The sequence below is a fragment of the Neovison vison genome, chromosome 1 (assembly GCF_020171115.1).
Source record: "Neovison vison isolate M4711 chromosome 1, ASM_NN_V1, whole genome shotgun sequence".
Classification (NCBI taxonomy): Eukaryota; Metazoa; Chordata; class Mammalia; order Carnivora; family Mustelidae; genus Neogale; species Neogale vison.
In genome coordinates, this window is record NC_058091.1 from 149416435 (window position 1) to 149436759 (window position 20325).

Sequence of the window (20325 nt, forward strand, 5' to 3'; positions counted from 1 at the left end):
TCGGCCTCACCGCCGCCCCAAACACCAAGCTGCAGCCACACGCACAGGCCGCGCACTTTCCGTCTGGCTCGGCGGAATCCCCCAACAGAAAAGAGGGGAAAAAAGATCCGCGAAGTCTCCTAGGTTGTGCGGGGACTGCGCGGTCCCACGCGCAGGGACCGGTCTCCCCCTCTCCTCCCCACCCCTCGCCTCGGGGAGCGCGCGCCGGGAGCCCGGCCTCGGCGGGGCGGGGAGCGGGGCGCGGCCCTCGAGCGTGCGGCGACCCTGACCCAGCCTCGTGCGGCGACCCTGACCCAGCCTCGCGCACGTGCAGAGCTTCCTCTGGGAGCCGGAGACCGCGGCTCCCTCGGACGAGCGAGCGCGCACCGACCGCGAAGGAAAGACCCTGCAGTCTGGAGCACGGCTCCGCGGACTCCCTATTAAACTGATGTTCACAAGAAGTTTACACAAAACGTTCACGGAGCGCCGCGCTGAAGCCCAGTCTCAGAAAACAGCAAACAACGGTTTTATTTTCTCACCTTCCACGCGTCTTCGTGAACTCTTTTGTCCCAGATCTTTAACTGAATGAACGCCTCGTGCAGCACCACAGCGAATGTCCTGGAGGAAGATGTGGCCAAAGCTGTTTGGGTGGGAATAAGGACAAATGTATAAGTTGCTTGTATGTAAACAAACAAGTAAACATCACTTGTTAAAGAGACGCCACAAACTCCGGAATATGGAATATCAGCGATCTCCGCACGTCGTATGTTGGGTGAATGCGCCAGAATCGGTCCATTTTTCTTTGCAAAGCCTTTACATGCTACCTTCTGTATTAGAAAGGGATGCTTTAAAATGCGAAGTCGAAATTTAAAAGATGACATCTAAATTCCCTCCTTTGGAAGAGTTAAAAGCACGTTCCTCCTAGTTCCTCTGAGATCAGGAGAGGGAACAGGGATCCATCACAAGCTCCATCTCCTTGAGGACTCAAGCCCCAGACAGCCCGTTCGCCAGCGGGCCATCTCCGGCTACCCACGTCCAGGTGTGTTGTAGTCGCGCTGCTGCCTAAATTATTTCAGCGCAAAAGCTAAGGGAATGAGCTTTCCTTCTCTCTTATTCTCACTCTCTTGCCTCCTGAACTGGGACACAGAGTCATCAGCAGTGGGAAACAGCTTGGACCCTCCTATTCCGTTTTGGCAAGCACCCATTCTCCAGCGTTATCTTCCCCCTGGCTCTTTGCGGCCTCGCTGTATCTCACATGGAGCCCTGAAGAATCTCTCAGAGACTCTCCCAAGCAGCTGTTAAAAGCAATGAGAGATAAGAAGTCTCCATAAAGCAATGGAACTCTGGCCTCATAACCGGCGAGGGCACCCATATGTGGGATACCTTTCTCCGGGGGAAGGGAGTAGCTGAGCCCTAGACCCTCAGAGCCTCAACCACAGGCATGCATGGCCCACCGTGACTCAGGGGGCTGCAGGCTGGGGCTCCGAATGTGTCGCTCCTTCTAGAACTAGTGGTGCGGTATCACGGGTTTCCTACATCATTCCATGGGGGTCTCTGCTCCTCCAACCCTTCTGGCTGTCCCCTTCAGCAGGAAATGCTAGAGGAAGGGCCTGAAAAAGCAGAACCAGAAAGATTGCCTCTGGAAAGTTAGATCCAGATGGGAAAAGGAAACATCTCAAATAAAAAACAGTAATTGTGTGTCATCAGTGGTTGCTATAGCAAAGCCTGGAGCCCAGCAGCATGCTCCGAAACCGGGCAGTGGTTTCGCCTGGAAAACTGTACCTTCTGTCTCCAGGACCCACAGAGAAGTACAGGGAGGCCTTCTGGAGGCAGAGCAAGAAGCTGTTCCCAGAAGCACTTTCCATTCATAACAACCTCCGCACCCCAACCCCGGCTGGCGGGCGCGCCTCCAAGCTCAGCCATCACCAGGGCGCAAAGAATAGAGCTTCCCTCATGTTGGCAAAATTGGTAGTGACCAAATATGAGTGTGTGTGTGTGGGGGGGGGTAACCATAAACGATTGTATTGTCTCAGTTTCCACCGGATACTTTTCTCCCGGTGCGAAACCTGTACCCTCCCGAATATCCCAGTAAGTTCTCGATCACCTACCTCTCCGGTTCCCCAGTCGTCTCCCCTCCTCTCCCTCACCGGGCGAGGCTCAGTTGGCGCCGGGAGGGGAGAGGAGGGGAGTGGAGGAGGCGACACAGGGCATGGTGAAGAAGGGGGCAGAAGAGGAGGACCCAGCAGGAGCCTCGAGGAAGGCGCGCGGAGTCCCCGCGGATCCTCACCCGCGCGGAAACTTCCCGCAATTCGGACGGGCGTTTCTCTGGCTCCGGTTCCACCGGGGGGTTAGGAGACCAGAGGGTTCTCCTCCTCCTACGGAAAGGGGACTTCAAAGCGTTCGTCCCACAGGAAGGCGCAGCGCCCCCGCGCTCCTGGGGACTGCTGAAACCTGCGGGGCTGGGCTCTGAGGGCCGCCCTCTGCTCCGGCTCCTCTGGAAATCCGAGTTTGGACAAGGGGCCTTGGAAGCCTCCGAGTGGCACGGCGAGCGCTTGGGCCGGACACTGAACACCTCTTCCCAGGAAGAAGCCGGGACCGCAGCGCTCCGGCCGGGTGACTGCGCGGGCCTGCCGCGGCGCGAGCGCGGGGACGAAGACGCGGTGCAGGGGCGAGTGCAGGCGGGGCATGGACCCGGGCGCAGCCAAGGGACAGGGGTGGGGGATCTAAAGGAATTTTCCCGAGGGCCTCCTCCCGCCGCCCCCCCTCTCCTGGTCCTTCCCCACTTCTCGGTAGAAGGCGCCGCGAAGCAGAACCGGCCGTCCCCGGACGGTGCGTCGGGGGAGCGCGCTCTTTCTGGCTTCGCTGTGCGGGGCAGCCGGTGGGGAGATCCGAGGCGCGGCAGGGCCACGGTGTAAGCGGTTCAGCGCCAGGCCGCCAGCAACTTAAAGGAAAAGGGCAAGGCCGGACCGCATCCTCTTCACCCACACCCGGGGCGAGGCCGCTTGGCGGTGGAGGTGCCGGGGATCGAACCCGGGGCCTCGTGCATGCTAAGCACGCGCTCTCCCACTGAGCTACACCCCCGCGGACGGGGAGCGCCCGGGGCGTGCCGCCCGGAATTGATCCAGAGCCGCGTCCTGGGCCGCGGTGCTAGCCCCAACCCCGAAGTCTGCGCCCACCGGACCTCCCAGGGGCGCCCGGAGAGGCGGGAGTGCGCTCCGCGCTCGGCTCTTCCCATCCCGGACTGCCTTCCGCCCAGCTCCCGCCGCCAGGAGCGGGGAACCCGTGTCGGTCCTCGGGTCCTCGCTTCTCAGAAACGCCCCGCTCCGCCCACGCAGCTGCTCGCGCCGCCCAAGGTAGTGCGGGGCGCGGGGGGCGCCAAAACGCGCCCGCCGAGCGCCGCGGAGCCGCGCGACAGGACGGACTTAACTCGCGGTCCGGGGCCCGAAACGAGCCGCACGCGCGTGTCCCAGCGGCCGCTCTGGCGCCCGGCGTGGGGGACGCGACCGCGGCCAGTTCGGGCGGCCGCTAGGCTTCGGAAGACAGTAGCCGCGAGGCGGACGACGGCGACAGACGCGGACGCCCCTGTGGCTACAGCGCCTGTCTCAGACCGAGCTGCTTGCGCACGTGGGGAAGCACAGCGCCGCTGGGAGCGGCGTCCCCGGCACCGGCCCGCAGAGGTCATCAGGCCCCGAGGCGCAAAGTCGCCACTTCCCACCTCCAGGCAAGACTGGATGCAGCTGTGAACCTACATAGGAATTTTGGAGAAAATCCTAAGCCTTCTGGCAGGAGAGGACCCGAAGAGGAGAGGGCGGGGGGCCTGCGTCGGGAAAGGCAAGTCCCTGGATAAAGAGGGAGCGAGGAGGAGCCAGCGGGGAGGGCTGGAGAAGGGACAGGGGCCGGGCGCCCGCGGACACACGTGAAGCGGACGGAGGAGAGGAGAGACAGCGAGGGGCAAGGACAGGAGAGGAGGGATTTGGGGTCGGGTCTCAGTGCACGGGTAGGATAGGGACAGGACTGAAGGTAGAAAGTGGCCGCGCCCGCGTTCCTGCCGCACGGTCTCCAGGCCCTCGGAAGACAGGGTAAGGGCTTTGAAGGGTGCTTCCCACAGATGCCTCCGGTTCGGCGGAGGGTGGTGTGACTCTGAGTGACTCCTGTCCCAGCCCGCGGAGGCTGAGCGCTTTCGGCTGGGCAGCTGCGGTCCAACATCGGGAGCAGCGGCCGCCGTGTTGGCAGTTTGGGAAGGGCGGGGTTGTGTGTACCCCAGGTGGGAGCATCGCCCGATTCAGAAACACTGTGACCCTCGTTTTCTGCTTGGGCATTTCACTGAGGGGACTGTTAGCCTGTTAGGGTTCAAAATGCACGGGAAAGAATGAGGGGGAGAGGTGAAGCATGACAAAGGTCTTTGGTGTGAAGTCCCACCAAAACCCTGGTGCTCCGAGGTGGCTCTGCCGACCTGCGGCGGGCGGGGGTCTGAGGATTCATCCCCCCCAACTCCCCACACCCCCCACCCCGCTGGTGGCAGTTCTTTCCACTTCCCCTGATGCAGCTGGCCCTCGGAACAATGTATCACTTAAACTATAACCCCTGGAAGATTTTACTAGTTACCAAGCACACTTAGATACAGCTTTAAGAAAACCACAGACTGGCAGCAGGCCTTTGGGGGAGAGGACGATGCACGACCTTGAAGCTGAGCAGTTGGGATCCGCCGCGCTCAGGGCGACACCGGTGGCGCCTGCTTCGCCTGCTTCCCTTTTCCGTGATCGCTCCTTTCTCCTCCCAAAAGCGCCTGTTGCTAAGTTAGAGGAGTCCTTTGAATGTGCTTGGTTAACTATAAACTTTACCCTCCTCCTCGTTTGTCCGCAAGACATGTGACTAACTTCCTCGGGTCTTCTGTGGGATCTTGTTTCTATCTAATAAAAGTGAGACTGGGGGCACCTGGGTGGCTCAGTGGGTTAAGCCTCTGCCTTTGGCTCAGGTCATGATCTCAGGGTCCTGGGATCAAGTCCCAAATCGGGGTCTCTGCTCAGCAGGGAGCCTGTTTCCCCCCTTCTCTCTCTCTGCCTCTCTGCCTACTTGTGATTTCTCTCTCTGTTAAATGAATAAAATCTTTGAAAAAAAAAAAAAGTGAGACTGAGGAGTTGCCCGTGGCAGCAGTTTTTTCAGACTGTCCTCTCCTGCTCCCTTTCCCTTGCAGCTGGCTTGTTTGTGCCTAATTCTTCTCCCACTGGAAGCAGCAAGTGGTGCCCGATCAGGGACTTGAAACAGGAGAAGCCACCCCAACGTGAGTTTTTGCCCAGCAGTGCCTTCTTCCCCGCTGGTGAGTTGTGGGTACTTACGGCAGGGTGTGGGTAGTCTAGAGAGCACAAACGATTATCGCCCTTACATTTGCTTACTGAGAAGGCTCCCAAAGGTGGGAGGAGCAAAAGTCAGCGAGGGCCAACTTAATGGAGCTTTTAAAGGTGATTAAAGAACATTGCTCCTGGTTCCCTAAATTAGGGCTTTAGATGTGCAAACATGGGGAAAAGTACGTTATGAGTTAAAACTTCTGCATACCAAAGGAAAACCAATTCTAATTACTAGATGCCCTACTTGGACCCTCATTCGCTCCGTTTTGGAGCCTTTACAAACCCTGATTCAGAGAGCAATAATGAATGCTCAGGAGAAACTAAAAAAGAGGAACCTGAACATGCCATTCAGAAGGAGAAAGAAATTACTAAGGCCATCAGAAAGGAATATATAAAGGAGGAATCTCCTCCTCCTCCAATAACAGAACAAGAGGTGCCAATGGCACTGTTGTCATGGGCTCCACTGTCCTTTAAGAAGGCACCGTTTAGTGAGAAAGAGGAAAAATACATGCTATCAGCTATTAGAAAGGCCTCCTTGAAGCGCAGCGAGCGGGAGACCTCAGTGCCTTCCATCTTAATTTCCCGGTGGTTATTACAGGACATGTCGCTCCAGGACATGATCCTAACAACCCTAATGGTGTCTGTGAGTCCAAACATGAGCCATTTCCCTTCAAATTATTGAGGGAACTAAAGAAGTACAGAAGTATGGAGTTAATTCTCCATTTACAATGGGAATCAATTCAAGGTATCACAGAAGGCAATCGAATTATTCCGATTGATTGGTCATTGTTAGCAAGAACAGTTCTTTCTCCAAGTGAGTTCTTAACAATTTAAAACATGGTGGCAAGATCATGCAGAAACGCAGCTGTCAGGCGCCTGGGTGGCTCAGTGTGTTAAGACCCCTGCCTTTGGCTCAGGTCATGATCTCAGGGTCCTGGGATCGAGCCCCACTTGGGACTCCCTGCTCAGCGGGGAGCCTGCTCCCCCCCCCACCCCGCCTGCCTCCCCTCTCTCTGCCTGCCTCTCTGTCAATAAATAAATTAAATCTTCAAAAAAACCCAAAAAACAAAACAGCAGCTGCCCATAACAGAGTTTGTAGTGTTCCTATTTCCATGGAACAGCTCATGGGTGTTGGGCCGTGGGCCCGGATGCAAGACCAGGTACTAATGAATGATCAAGCTATTGAGCAGCTCCAGCGTTGCTGTTTAGAGCCTGGGAGAGAATAGAATCCCAAGGAGAGAAGTGCTCTTCTTTTCAAAAGGTGATACAAGGTCCAAAAGAAACCTATACTGATTGTACTGCAAGATCACAAGAGGCTGTCAAAAGACAAATAAATAACTTCAGGCTGCGGATACCATTCTTCAGCTGTTGGCTTATGAGAATGCTAACGCTGATTGTAAGAAACTGATATCATCCTTTAAAGGCAAGGGAACATTGACAGATTATATTAAGCTATGCCAAGGAGTAGGAACAGAGACCTATAAAGCTGATTTGTTAGCTCAAGCAATGGCTGCTCTGACCACAGGAAAATTTAAAGGACAGTGTTTCAAATGTGGGCAAGTGGGGCGTACTAAAGCTCAATGTAGGCAAAAAGGAAAATGTCCTCTGCAAAATGCAAAAAAATAAAACACCTGGTCTCTGTCCCAAATGTAAAGAGGGAAATCACTGGGCAAGTCAATGTCATTCCAAAGTTAGCAAGGATGGATTCCCCCTTCAGGGAAACTTACTTCAGGGCAAGCTCTCAGCCCTGATGAAATACAAGAGGGCCAATTCTCCCATAACACCCAGCTTTCAGACGAGTGTACCATTTTAAATTTATTACACGCCAGCACTGGTAGTGCTGGATTAGATAGCCCCATTCCCAAAGATCTTTTAATGCCTACCAAGTTTCCCATTAAAATTCCAACTAATATTCATGGCCCTTTACTAAAGGGGACCACTGGGTTACTTTTGGGGAGATCTAACCTTCAAAGGGAGTACTAGTTCATACTGGCATTATTGATTCAGATTATGCTGGTGAAATTTCAGTGACTTGAACGACCATGGTTCCATATCATTTTCAAAAAGGAGACTGTTGCCCAGTTGTTACTTTTACCCTATCTCCAGGGTCAATCTAAAAATAAGGAAACTCCAATGGGTTTGGAAGTACTGGAAAAACTGGAGCATATTCAACTGAGAAAACTTATCAAGATACACCAATTTGTCATCTTAAAATACAAGGAAAAGAATTTTCAGGTCTAACTGATACTGGAGCTGATGTCTCTATCATAATCTCATTACATTGACCTAAAAAATGGCCATATAATTCCTCTTCTGTTACTATTACAGGATTAGGCCAGGCTGGCAATGTCCATCAAAGCTCTAATATTCTTTTCTGTGAAGGACCTGAGGGGTCAAAAGGGTTATTTATAGCCATATATTGTAGACTTACCCATTAACCTTTGGGGGCGAGATTTACTAAGCCAGTGGGAAACCTGTCTGGTTATACCTTCCCCTAAGGAAGATCCCCAAATTTTTCACTGAGGGCCGCCGCTCCTGAACTCACTAAGTTAAATTGGAAGAAGGACAAACCCATTTGGGTGCAGCAGTGTCCCTTAACACAAGAGGAATTACTACTTTGCAAACCTTAGTGGAGGAACAGATAAAAAAGGGACATATTGAAGAATCTCACAGTCCTTGGAATTTGCCAGGGTTTTTTTTTTTAATTTTATTTATTTATTTGACAGAGATCACAGGCAGAGAGGCAGGCAGAGAGAGAGGAGGAAGCAGACTCCCTGCCAAGCAGAGAGCACGATGTGGGGCTTGATACCAGGACCCCAAGATCATGACCTCAGCCGAAGGCAGCAGCCGAAGGCAGTGGCCCAACCCACCGAGCCACCCAGGAGCCCGCCGCCAGTATTTGTTATTAAGAAAAAATCAAGAATGGGGCACCTGGGTGGCTCAGTGGGATAAAGCCTCTTGCCTTCGGCCCAGGTCATGATCCCAGGGTCCTGGGATAGAACCCCACATCGGGCTCTCTGCTCTGCGGGGAGCCTGCTTCCTCCTCTCTCTGCCTGCCTCTCTGACTATTTGAGATCTTAGTCTGTCAAATAAATAAATAAAAGCTTCAGAAAAAAAAAAAAGAACCAGCCAAACGATATCAATGGAAGGTTCTTCCACAAGGAATGTTAAATAGCCCCACTATCTGTCAGGAGTATGTGGCAAAAATTACACAGCCAGTTAGAAATCAGTTTCCACAAGTTAATCTTACCCGTTATATGGATGATATATTATGTGCAGCCTCTGACAGCATGCAATTACAGGATGCATTTAGAATGCTTCCATTGCAATTTGAAAAATACAAACTAATTATAGAAAAAAAAATACAAGTCACCACACCTTTCTCATATTTGGGGGTCATTATGGACAGGACCTCAGTTAAACCACAAAAAGTCCAAATCCATAGAGATAAAATTACAACCTTGAATTATTGGCAGAAATTATTGGGAGACATTTATTGGATAAGACCTAAAACTGGAATTCCCACTATACTTTACAGCATCTTTTTGCCTCTTTAAAGGGAGATCCTAGTGTAAACAGCCCTAGGACCCTATCAAAAGAGCCTTTAAAATTATGGTTTGTTGAAAGCCAGATTCATTCAATGCAAACGGATAGAGTCCAACCTGGGATACCGTTAGATCTTCTCATTTTCCATACCCCACATACACCCACTGGATTAATTATTAAGGAAAAACCATAGAATGGATTTTTCTCCCGAATAATACTGTTAAAACACTACCTATATAGACCATATTGGCTGTATTATTCCAGTTAGGAAGAAAAAGAACTCCCCAAATACAGGGGAGTGCTCTGCAGGTTATTGCTCTGCCTTTAAATAAGACACAAATTGAATTATTCTAAACTGAATTATTCTAAAATAATTTAAATTGGCAAATTGCCCTTAGGGGCTTTACTGGAAACACTTCTCATTATCCCTCTTCACCTGTTGTTTCCTTTTTAAAACATACTGCTTTTGTCCTCCCTAAAATTACTTCTAAAAATCCAGTAACAGATGCCCCTACTTTCCTCGTAGCTCTGTCAAAGGTAAAGCTTGTTATTATGGCCCTGCCCTCCTTCAAAGGTCATATCTACTACCGGTCTCTCGGCACAAAAATCAGAATTAACACTGGTTATTGCATGTTTCAAGACGTTTCTTACGCATTTAATCTGATACCTGATTCTTTGCATACAGCTAAGTTTCCAGCATGTTGAAACTGCTCCTATTTCCACGACTGATGTCTCCCTCCACTCATTATCTCCGCATTGACAGTTCCTCATTCATCAGCGTTCTGCCCCTTTCTCTGCTACTCATATCAGAAGTCACACCGGCCTTCCTGGGCCATTAACTAAAGGTAATAGCTGATTCTCTTGTTTCCTGAGCTTTTCAGGAAGTCTACAGTTTTCACTCTCTTACACATTTTAACCAAAAAGGACTTGGCACAAATCCCTATCACTAAGGAACAAGCAAATTCTATTGTCCACTCCTGCCCTTCTTATGCTGCTACCAATCTGCTTACACAGTCCGCGGGCATCAACCCACCAGGCGTTACAGCCAATGAGATACGGCAGATGGAAGTTACTCACACCTCTTCATTTGGGAAACAATCTTTTGTTCCTGTCACTATAGACACACATTCTCACTTCACTTGGGCTGCAGCGCAAACAGGAGAAACTGCTGCGCGTGTTATCAGACATCTCCACACTGCTTTTGCAGTCATGGGAATGCCTAAAGCTATAAAAACTGATAATGCACCTGCTTATGTTTCCAATAAGTTACAGTCCTTCGTTAATCTATGGAATATTAAACATCCTATTGGCATCCCGTATAATCCTCAATGTCAAGGAATTGGAGAATGGATTAATCAAGTATTAAAATTACAGCTTCCTAAAAAGAGCTACAAGGTCCTCCTCAAGAGGTATTAGCACAACTTTTATTTACTCTTAATTTTTGAATCGTGACAATAAAAACACTTCAGCGATAGAAAGACATTTTAGTAAACAATAACAAGACAAAATTTATCCTCCCAATCTGGTGGAAAAATAGTACTTCTGATCAATGGCCCCCTGGTAACTTAGTTACCTGGGGAAAGGGATATGCATGTGTACTACCCAATGAGGCCATTAAGCCCAAATGGTGCCCTCTTGTTTCATAAAGGTTCGTCATGAGCGAGAGGAAAAGATTTGGATTCAAACCGTACCCACCACTGATCATCAGCGTCGAGGGTCTCACCTTAAAAAACACTCTAGTCATGATGCCTGAGACAAACAGAGCAAAGATTCCAACTTGGGACCAGATAAAGGAGCTGACCAAGAAAGCAGAGAAAGTTCTGGAGAAGAGAGCCACGTCCTCTGACCCCTAACAACCTGCCGGTAGCTAGGATGGCGCTCATCACTGTAGCCCTAAGTCCTCCTGGGTGTTATGCACAAATACATAACTTGACTTACTGGGCTTATATACCCAATCCTCCCCTGCTCCGTCCAGTAGAGTGGGGAGAAGATAGAATACCAATTTATATAAATGCCTCAAAATGGGTACCTGAAATTTTGGATCCTAGATTGCCACTATTACCCTTAGAGGAGGGTACAAATACTAATCTTGCCTTAGGATATCAAAATCGACCAAGATGTATCGGCAGTCATTCCCGTTGTCTTATCCCTGATGATCAAAGATGGTTGGTGGCCTTTCCTACTGATAATTATCTCACTAAAGATCAGTTACATTTACTCTCCACTAAGGGATTCCTAGCCCATGAATATCGGGGTCCTGGCTAGAACACAGCAGCACCCCCTATTCCCGAATGCAAACTAACACAAATGTGGTCGGATGAGGGACTTCGCCCTTTATGGGAGGATTGTTAAGGTTCTCACCCCAGTATTGTTGTTAGTGATTCCTATGGAATTGTATGGGACTGGACCCCTAAGGGGATGGCAGTCACCAATTGCTCTGGGAGAGCCTGCTTCTCTCATGGAAATTTAAAATGGAAAGTTTTTGATGATCCCATTTTACCACAAACCTTAACCTCAGGAGATGCACCTCTGGTCTGGCTTGGATAAGGACTTTCTATGCCATCTCCTTTTGTTAATTATCATAAAAGACAAAAGAATTTATGGAAGGTCACCACTGCCTTAAATCACATAAGAGTTTGGAATGCTCTTAAATTCATCAGTCTAATGACTATGCATTTTCTTTTTTCCTAATGGATAAAGAATGGGTAAAAGCTTGTGTTAGAGATCCCTATGTTTTTGTTACTGGAAAAATGACTTTTGATCATAGCAGTAGAGAAATAAGCTGTCTCAAATGTAAAATGTTCATCTGTGTAGATGAGAATGTTGATACAGACAAACCTATCATTCTCATAGCTGGAAGAAGAATAGGCATTTGATTACCGGTGCAACACCACCGTGTTTGGGAAAGCTCTCCAGATGTACACAATACTTTTACAATTTTGAAGGACTGGGTCCACAGCACAAAAAGATTTGTTGGGTTGCTTATAACAGCTATTCTAGGAATTACAGCCATCACTGCTACAGCTACCACCGCAGGAATAGTCTTGCATCAAACTGTACAAACCACACAATTTGTACAGAAGTGACACGAGAATGCTAGCAAGGCCTGGAATCAGCAAACGATCGTAGATCGAAAATTAGATGAAAGTATCTCTGATTTAGAAGCAGCCATGATATATATAGGAGATGATATACAAAATATAAAGCTTAGACTTCTCATTTTATGTGACTGGAATGTTTCTTCTTTATGTTTACTCCCCATGCCTATAATGAATCAGAACTATCTTGGAGCAAAATTCGCCGGCATATTACTAACCACTATGGTGATAATCTAACCTTAGATATTAAACAACTTCAAGATAGGATTCTAAGTATTACTGGTCATTACAATCAGTTCCAGGAGTTTTACTCAAGGAATTAATGATACTCTATCTAACTTAAACCCTTTTACTTGGATCAGACAAACTGGTCTCGGCGTGAATGATGATGATTCTTACTGCTATAATGTTTTTATGCTTAGTCCTCAGACGCACGCGAAAATCCCTCGGAGGACTGAAAAATCAAGAAGCTGCAAAATCAACTTTTCTACTTCTTCACAAACAAAAAGGGGGAAATGCAACTGCCCCTCAGAACAATGTGTTACTTAAACTATAACCCCTGGAAGATTTTACTAGTTTACCAAGCACATTTAGATACAGCTTTAAGAAAAACACAGACTGGCCGCAGGCCTGTAGAGGATAGGACGACATAGGACTTTGAAGCCCAGCAGCTGGGAGCACTGCCTGCTTCCCTTTTCCGTTACCGCTCCTTTCTCCCCCCAAAAGCACCCCTTGTTTGTTAGATGAGTCCTTTGAATGTGCTTGGTTAACTGTAAACTTGACCCTCCTCCTTGTTTGTCCGCAAGACATGTGACTAACCTTTGCCCTTCATCGGCTCTTCTGTGGGCTCTTGTTTCTATCTAATGAAAGTGGGACTGGGGAGTTGCCCGTGGCAGGGTCTCTTCGCCTGCTCCCTTTCTCTTGTGGCTGACTTGTTTGTGCCTAATTTTTCTCCCGCCGTCTGGAAGCGTCGCCATGACCTCTTTTAAACTCATATGCAAAGGGTTGAATCGAGCTCCCTTTGGGAACATCTGCAGTGTCCTTTACTGTTCACATGGTTACAATTTTGTTTTATCTCGTGTTGAATGTGACAAGGACATCTCCATAGACACTGGTGGCAGAGACCCTCGAATTCCCCCTCATGTCCAGTGTGAGCGCTGATGGGTCCAGGAGCTGTGTTAGAAATGCACTGACTCGGTCGCAGCATCTTGGCTCTGAAACACTTCTCTTGCCTAAAAGATCATTTTTGTTTTATAAATACAGCTTAACTTTGGGACAGTAACAAATTTGCAGGGAAAATGAGAGAATATTAACGGAGATTCTTAATACCCTGCGTGCAGTTTCTCCTGTTAGTACCTAATGTTGAGATGATACCTTTAGGGACATCTGGGTGGCTCAGTCGGTCATGACCCCAGGGTCCTGGGATTCAGCCCCGCCTCAGACCCCCTGCTCAGTGGGGAGTCTGCTGCTCCCTCGGCCCGACCCCCATCATGCTTTCTTTCAAAATAATTTTTTAAAAGATGATAGTTAAACTAATAAACCAAGATTTACACATTTTTATTTTTTTAAAGATTCTATTTTTGAGAAAATCTCTAAACCCAGCGTGGGGCGCAAACAATCCCGGAGAACATGAGTCACACGCCCCACCAACTGAGCCCACCAGGAGCCCCACACATTTTTATCAACTATATTCCATAGTCTCATGGATTTCCTGGGTTTTTAGCCTGGCACCCTTTGCCTGTTTCCCAATACACAATAATTTAGTTGTCACATGGCTTTAGGCTTGTTGTTGTTGCGGCAACAAAAGAAAACAGAAGAAACTGACGGTTTCTTAGATTTTTCTTGTTTTGATGACTGTATTAGTCAAGGTTCTCCGGAAAGACAAAACCAATAGGCTATAAAGAGATTGTCAGGGGCACCCACATTGGGCTCTCTGCTGAGCAGGGAGCCTGCTTCTGCCTGCCTCTCTGCCTCCTTGTGATCTCTGTCAAATAAAATCTTAAAAGATTTTATTTAAGAGTTTTTTTGACAGCTCACAAGCAGAGAGGCAGAGCAAAGAGAGAGGAGGAAGCAGGCTCCCTGCTGAGCAGAGATCCCGATGCTGGGCTCAATCCCGGGACTCTGGGATCATGACAGGAGCGGAAGGCAGAGGCTTTAACCCACCGAGCCACCCAGGTGCCCCATTAAATAAAATCTTTTTTAAAAAAATCCAAAAGCAGTAAAAATTAAAGCCACTTCAGTGAAATAGTATTGACAAAGGGTTTACTGTGCAAAAAAGGACAGTTTCTGAACCGAGAGTCATCAGTTACAAAACTGGTATGAAGTGTGGGCAGGACGTCACAAGACCGCTTGTAGAGTGAAAAGGAGGAAACTGTTCAACCGTTACAGTGATTGGTTATTACAGTGGAGGTTTCGAGACAGCAGGGATGGTTGACAGTGATTATCTTAACACCACTTTAGAAAGATGACTTCAGTTTCTTTTATGATTATTAAAGACATTTGCAAGCAGTAACTTTAGTTTTCACCTGTATTCATAAAAACTAGAGTCGCTTATGTGGCTTATGTGGTTAAGTCTGGTTGGGGGATTTTCAAGCAAATTCTCCATTTTATTTTTTTGTAACAAGTTATGTTGAAGAATCAAACGCTAACCTCTTCAAACACTCTCACAGACACACCCAGAAATAATGTTTTACCAGTTATCTGGGCACCCCTTAGTCCAGTCAAGCTGACGCAAAATTAGCAATCACGAGGACTATGATAGTTGAGAGGAATTCTGGTTGGTATGTTGTAGGATGCCCCTCTACTGGAACTCAGCGGTTCTTTTTGTCATGATTAGGCTGGGGCTATGAGTTTTGGGGAAGAAGACCGGAGATCAATACATTTTATATACGTAAATTATATATATAAATCTATGTACAGATCATACATATTTTTTCATCACATATTAAGGGTACATATGATCAGCATGACTTACCATTGTTGATTTTAACTTTTGAAAAAATTGTCTTTGGAGGTCTTCCAAGTAACTGTTGGACTACACCAAATATTTTCCCAGCTCTTTGTAGAAAAAGAGACCAAAAGTAATGAGCTGTATTTGCTGTGTTCCACATCTTTAATTGGCTCAAAAAAATTGTAATGGGGGCACTTGGGTGGCTCAGTCACTTAAAGCCTTTGCCTTCGGCTCAGGTCATGATCTCAGGGTCTTGGGATCGAGCCCTGCATCGGGCTCTCTGCTCAGTGGGGAGCCTGCTTCCCCCCCTCTCTCTGCCTGCCTCTGCCTATTTGTGATCTCTTTCTGTCAAATAAATAAAATGAAAAATCTTTTCTAAAAATTGTGATGCTTTCTGTTAACAATTTTCACAGTTAAGAAAAAGAGAAAACTTGCCTACTTTGGTTAATTACACAAATAGTTATATATATGACTAATTATTGCATGTAATGGGTAAACAGGTTAAATTCACAGACTTCTTTTTAAGCAGGCTCCACACCCAGTGTGGGGCTTGAACTCACAACCCCTGAGATCCAGGGCTGCAGGCTCTGCCCCTTCAGCCAGGCACCCCTTAGTGCGTTAAGTTTAAATATGCTTCAGCTACTGTGTACCAATTCCAGATCGGAGTGGGACGTTTCTTGAATCAGAAATGCCAAGAGAGGCTCTAGCTCAATGATTTCAAAGTTAGTGGACTTTCCCTTTCAACTGTTAGGTTTTCTTTAAAACCATCCAAAAATGACCCTGATATTTTATGAAGAATGTGTAGCACAAGCTGACTTTTCTGTCCTTCGGGACTGACGTGCAAGGTCTTGAGTACAAGCCTCTGTATCTCTGCATGTGTAACCAAACCGCTCCTGTACTTTTCAATCATTCTCTCTTGCCTTCCCTGCCTACATGACAAGAAATGCAATGATCCAGTGCATTGTCTTTGCTGCTGCCGGGTCCTACCCCACGGTCTTCAGTGCCACGCAGGATGGCTGATTTGGCAAAAGGAAGACAAAGTGCAGGAGAACCCTGTTTACCCTAAATTTTCTTCAAGAAACATGCTAACCACAGTAGTTAAAAGTTCACCTTGAGTTCTATTTTTCAGTAACATCGAAGAGCAGAACAGGAAAAAAAAAAATGGAAGAGGAGGAAAAATAAAGAACCTGACAGACGTCTTTGTTGAGTCTTTTCATTCTGAGTTGGGAAACAGGAAACAGAAGCAGAGTCATTTCAATGGAACTTCCCCCACCCTCTTCTGCTGGCTTCCACCCCACACCATCCATTGAGCACCCCCGAAAACTGGATCCCAAATCTTTACTGGTGAGTCTAAGTGGGTGGGTGGACGGTAGAAAATGGTGATGCTTAAGGAACATGAAATCTTCCAGAGTGAAAGTTAAAAACAACTGAAGAAGCAGTTGAAATATTAATCCATCCGAGTGGTCTGGAATAGTTCAGATGGGAGAGCCTGGAGCTGACTTGATCCCTGCTTCAGAACCAAGTTTGGGTAAGATGATCGGATGTTTTGGCCAACATTCAGTCATCCTTCGGAGGCTTTTCCATAAATCATGGGACGGAAAATGCCAACGCCCTGTGCTTACAGTGAAGCCAAACAGTGAAAAGATTAGAGAATAACGGACCTACTAGCTTTTAAAGATTTTATTTATTTATTTGACAGAGAGAGATCACAAGTAGGCAGAGAGGCAGGAAGCAGGCTCCCCGCTGAGCAGAGGGCCTGATGCGGGACTCAATCCCAGGACCCTGAGATCATGACCTGAGCCAAAGGCAGTGGCTTAACCCACTGAGCCACCCAGGCACCCCAGACCTACTAACTTTGTGCTTTTAGTACGTTCTCTGAAGAAGCTGGATCCCTGAGCCAGGATAGTTCAATCTGATAAGCCACAGACACTATGGGGAGGGGGGGGTCGGATTTCGTGTCTGTTCTGGGCTCAGTATTCCCCACCCCTTCCAAACTCCTATTTCTAACTTTTAAACAGAAGCCCTTAGAACCCTGCTTTCCAGAGAAACGACTGTATTTGGCTTTTCTACCCTTCTCCTCCTGCTCTTGGCCACGATCTTCAGTGGGTCTTGTAGCCAGAAATCCAGGCTTGACAACCTGCCGACAACCACTGGTCACTGCTTTTCCAGTCTTATTTAGTGACTAGAGGCCAAGGACCAAAAGTAAGTTATTAGTAGCTCAGCAGCACCCAGGCTTTCAAGTCATTTCAGGCTTCCAAAGACTACTCCAGGGTCCGCAGGTGGACGTCGGATGAAAGTTTCTTGTTTGGCAAGAAAGGAGCGACCACGAAGGGACTCGAACCCTCAATCTTCTGATCCGGAATCAGACGCCTTATCCATTAGGCCACGCGGCCAGCTGGTGAAGCCCTTTTTCCAAACCTGGAAGCCGAGATGAAATAGGTTTCTGCTTTCAAAGTTTTAAATTTGCAGCTGGAGGAGGATTTAATTATCAGTATTAAAAAAAGGAGGGGGGTGTAGACTAGAACTCCATGCGGCGTCCCTAACAATCACTTAGAACTAGTGCACGGTGAGATCGTGAAAGTATTTTACTGTAATTCCTTCATGCCGGAGGCTGTAAGAACTTGACTCTCCACCAGGCAATGAGAAGAATCACCCCACGTGGGGCGGGGCAGTGTGTCCGCCACCTCCCGGGGAGAAGGGAGCACTCTGTCCCCACGTCTGAGGTGCCTTGTGGGGACTTCCAAACTAGGCCCAGCTGGGGAGGAGGGGAGGACGACAGTGGCTTGGGGGAGCGGCTGCCTCACCCGCTCCTTAAGGCCCCAAGCAGTTTGCCTAAAGGTGCTCTGCTCCCTGCGGCCCTTGGATTCATCCCCGACAACCCAGGGCCGCGTGTGCCCGAGTCCAGCGGACCCCCAGACTCGCTCACGTGCTGAGACTGTCCTCAGTTGTGCTGGATTTTGTGCTGGAGGAATAACAGACTAAAACCTCAAAATGCCACCAAACTTTTTTTAACTGGTATTTTTTTGTTCGGTCTGAGAGAGGAAAACATTCACGGCAGGCCTAACGCTGCAGAGTAAGGTGGGGGACTGGGCACAGGCGGCGACATTTCTTCCTTCCAGAGTCGGCTGTGGTTCCATGGCAAAGACTGGCACCGAGATTTAAAAACTGATACTACACAACTAAGAAACAGCTTTTGAAAACCGCATAAACCTTTCCTTACACAGATGACACCTTTCCCTCCGGAACCACCCACGGCTTCTTTCTCTGAGATTTGTATCGGACGCACTCCGGGGAGCATTTCTTTAAAATTTTAAATGTTTTGAACAAAATATCTTGTGAGGAAGCCAGGGAAGATTGGGAAGCGCGGAGCTCCTGCTCTTGCCGCCTCTGCCCGAGGTATTTTCCTTGAGGAATTGGGTGGTGGAGGGTGTCCCTAGTCAGAAGAGACTCGTGTCCTGGAGTCTTGAAAGAGCCCCCCCCCCATTTCCTTAGACTTGCCAAACCATGGATCAAATCTCACATTCACACCTTTAGTGCAAGAATCTCCCAAGGGGTCATGTCAGCCAGTTCATCTAGGGCCCTAGGAATCACCGTCATTCTTGAATGTGCGCCGCGCAGCGCAGCCGTGGCCTGTGGGTGTCCCTGACGCAGACGCAGGGACAGGGAGACGAAGCGGTCCGCGGCCAGCTTCTTGGAGGTCTCTTCCTTCCGTTCGTCTTCCTCGCTCTTTAATGACGCCGGGACTGGACCCGGAGTGGGGTGCCGGAATGGGGTGCCGCAGTGGGGTGCCGCAGTGGGGTGCCGCAGTGGGGTGCCGGAGTGGGGTGCCGCAGTGGGGTGCCGGCTCGTGTGCAATGACCACCCCCCGCGGGACGTCCGAGGAAGCGATGCCTCCGTGGCTTCCTGGAGCAGGGACGCCCCGAGCCGGCTCGGTCGCAGCCCAGTGGTGCCTCGGCCCGCGGAAACCCTGTCACTCGCGACCTGAAGAAGGAAGAGGTGGTGAATCTGGCGGGGGACGTGGGGTGGGAATGAGAAGGAACGTCCGAGGGAAGGAGCGCCGCGGACAGTTTCAGCTTGAAGGAAAGTGTGGAGACTGACCCCAGGCCGGCCTGCGGACCCGGCCTCTTCCCCTCGGGCACTGCCGCGGGCACTGGGCTGTTTAAAAAGTCCCTGATTCATCACTGCCATTCTCCGCATTCGGAGAAGGAGGGGCGCCTGGGTGGCTCAGTGGGTTAAGCTGCTGCCTTTGGCTCAGGTCATGATCTCAGGGTCCTGGGATCGAGCCCCACATCGGGCTCCCTGCTCAGCCCAGAGCCTGCTTCCCTGTCTTTCTCTGCCTACTTGTGATCTCTCTCTCTCTGTCAAATAAATAAAATATTTTAAAAGAGAGAGAGAAGGAACAGTTGGCAGAACAAGGCTGTGTTTAGCTATTTCTCTTTCTTTCTTTCTTTCTTTTTTTAAAGATATGTTTATTTATTTGAGAGACAGCGCAGCCGCACAGGCAAGCAGGGGGAGTGGGAGAGGGAGAAGCAGACTCCTGCTGGGCAGGGAGCCGGATAAGTGGATCCCAGGACCCTGCGATTGATTGACCGTGGCCTGAGCCAAAGGCAGACGTTTAACCAACTGAGCCCACCAGGCGCCCCCAGCACGAGTATTTCTAAAATCTTTGGGGCAAGATCACCCCAGGGAAGAGCCTATATGCCAGGCTGACCCTGCCCCACGCCCCGCCCCACGTGGCTGTCCCTGTCCCGGCTCAGCCCCTGGGTCTGCTGGGGGGGGGGGCTGGCAAGGCAGTCCCTCCCGCCAACGGAGAGGGGCCCCTTGTGGAACATTGTCCTACATCTTCAGGTTCCTCCTCCTTCACTGGCTTCCCCACTGACTACAAACGCTGCAAGACAACGCAGAAGGATAGGAACAGAACAGAAGCGGGGAGCAGCCTGAGTGCTAACTTGGGAGACTTAGGGGCAGGTGCTCAACAAGAAGTGGGATCCTCTGTGTCTCCAGTGTGGCCCGAAACCTGACGGCTTTAGCTTGGAGACGTTGCATGGGGGGGCGGGGGTGCAGACAAGGAAGAGAGAAAGAAGAGACGGGCTCCCCAGAGACTGCAACATGGCTCTCAAAGAGCACTTCTTCACGGTGAGTAGGATTCAAGGTATATCATTTAAGAACTAGGACATGAAGCTTAGGACTGGCCAAATGATCAAGCCTAGATTGGATACCCATGGAAAGAGTGTATTGCAAGGGCCTGGGTAGCTCAGTCGGCAGAGCATCAGACTTTTAATCTGAGGGTCCAGGGTTCAAGTCCCTGTTCAGGCGCACCTCCTCCCATTTTACCCTAATTTCCAATAAGTACACCAGGGGTCTGTCAGTGAATGGGTCCACGTGTACCTTGACTGGAACCTTGTTT

At 49.2% G+C, this 20325-nt stretch overlaps 3 non-coding genes across 3 annotated transcripts; 1 reads left to right on the top strand and 2 right to left on the bottom strand.

The window, feature by feature from the left end:
- Positions 1–2988: 2988 nt before the first annotated feature.
- Positions 2989–3060, bottom strand: TRNAA-AGC. The gene has a single exon. It is a non-coding gene; the product is annotated as a tRNA-Ala (tRNA).
- A 14178-nt stretch (positions 3061–17238) lies between these two features.
- Positions 17239–17311, bottom strand: TRNAR-CCG. The gene has a single exon. It is a non-coding gene; the product is annotated as a tRNA-Arg (tRNA).
- A 2850-nt stretch (positions 17312–20161) lies between these two features.
- Positions 20162–20234, top strand: TRNAK-UUU. The gene has a single exon. It is a non-coding gene; the product is annotated as a tRNA-Lys (tRNA).
- The last annotated feature ends 91 nt before the right edge of the window (positions 20235–20325 follow it).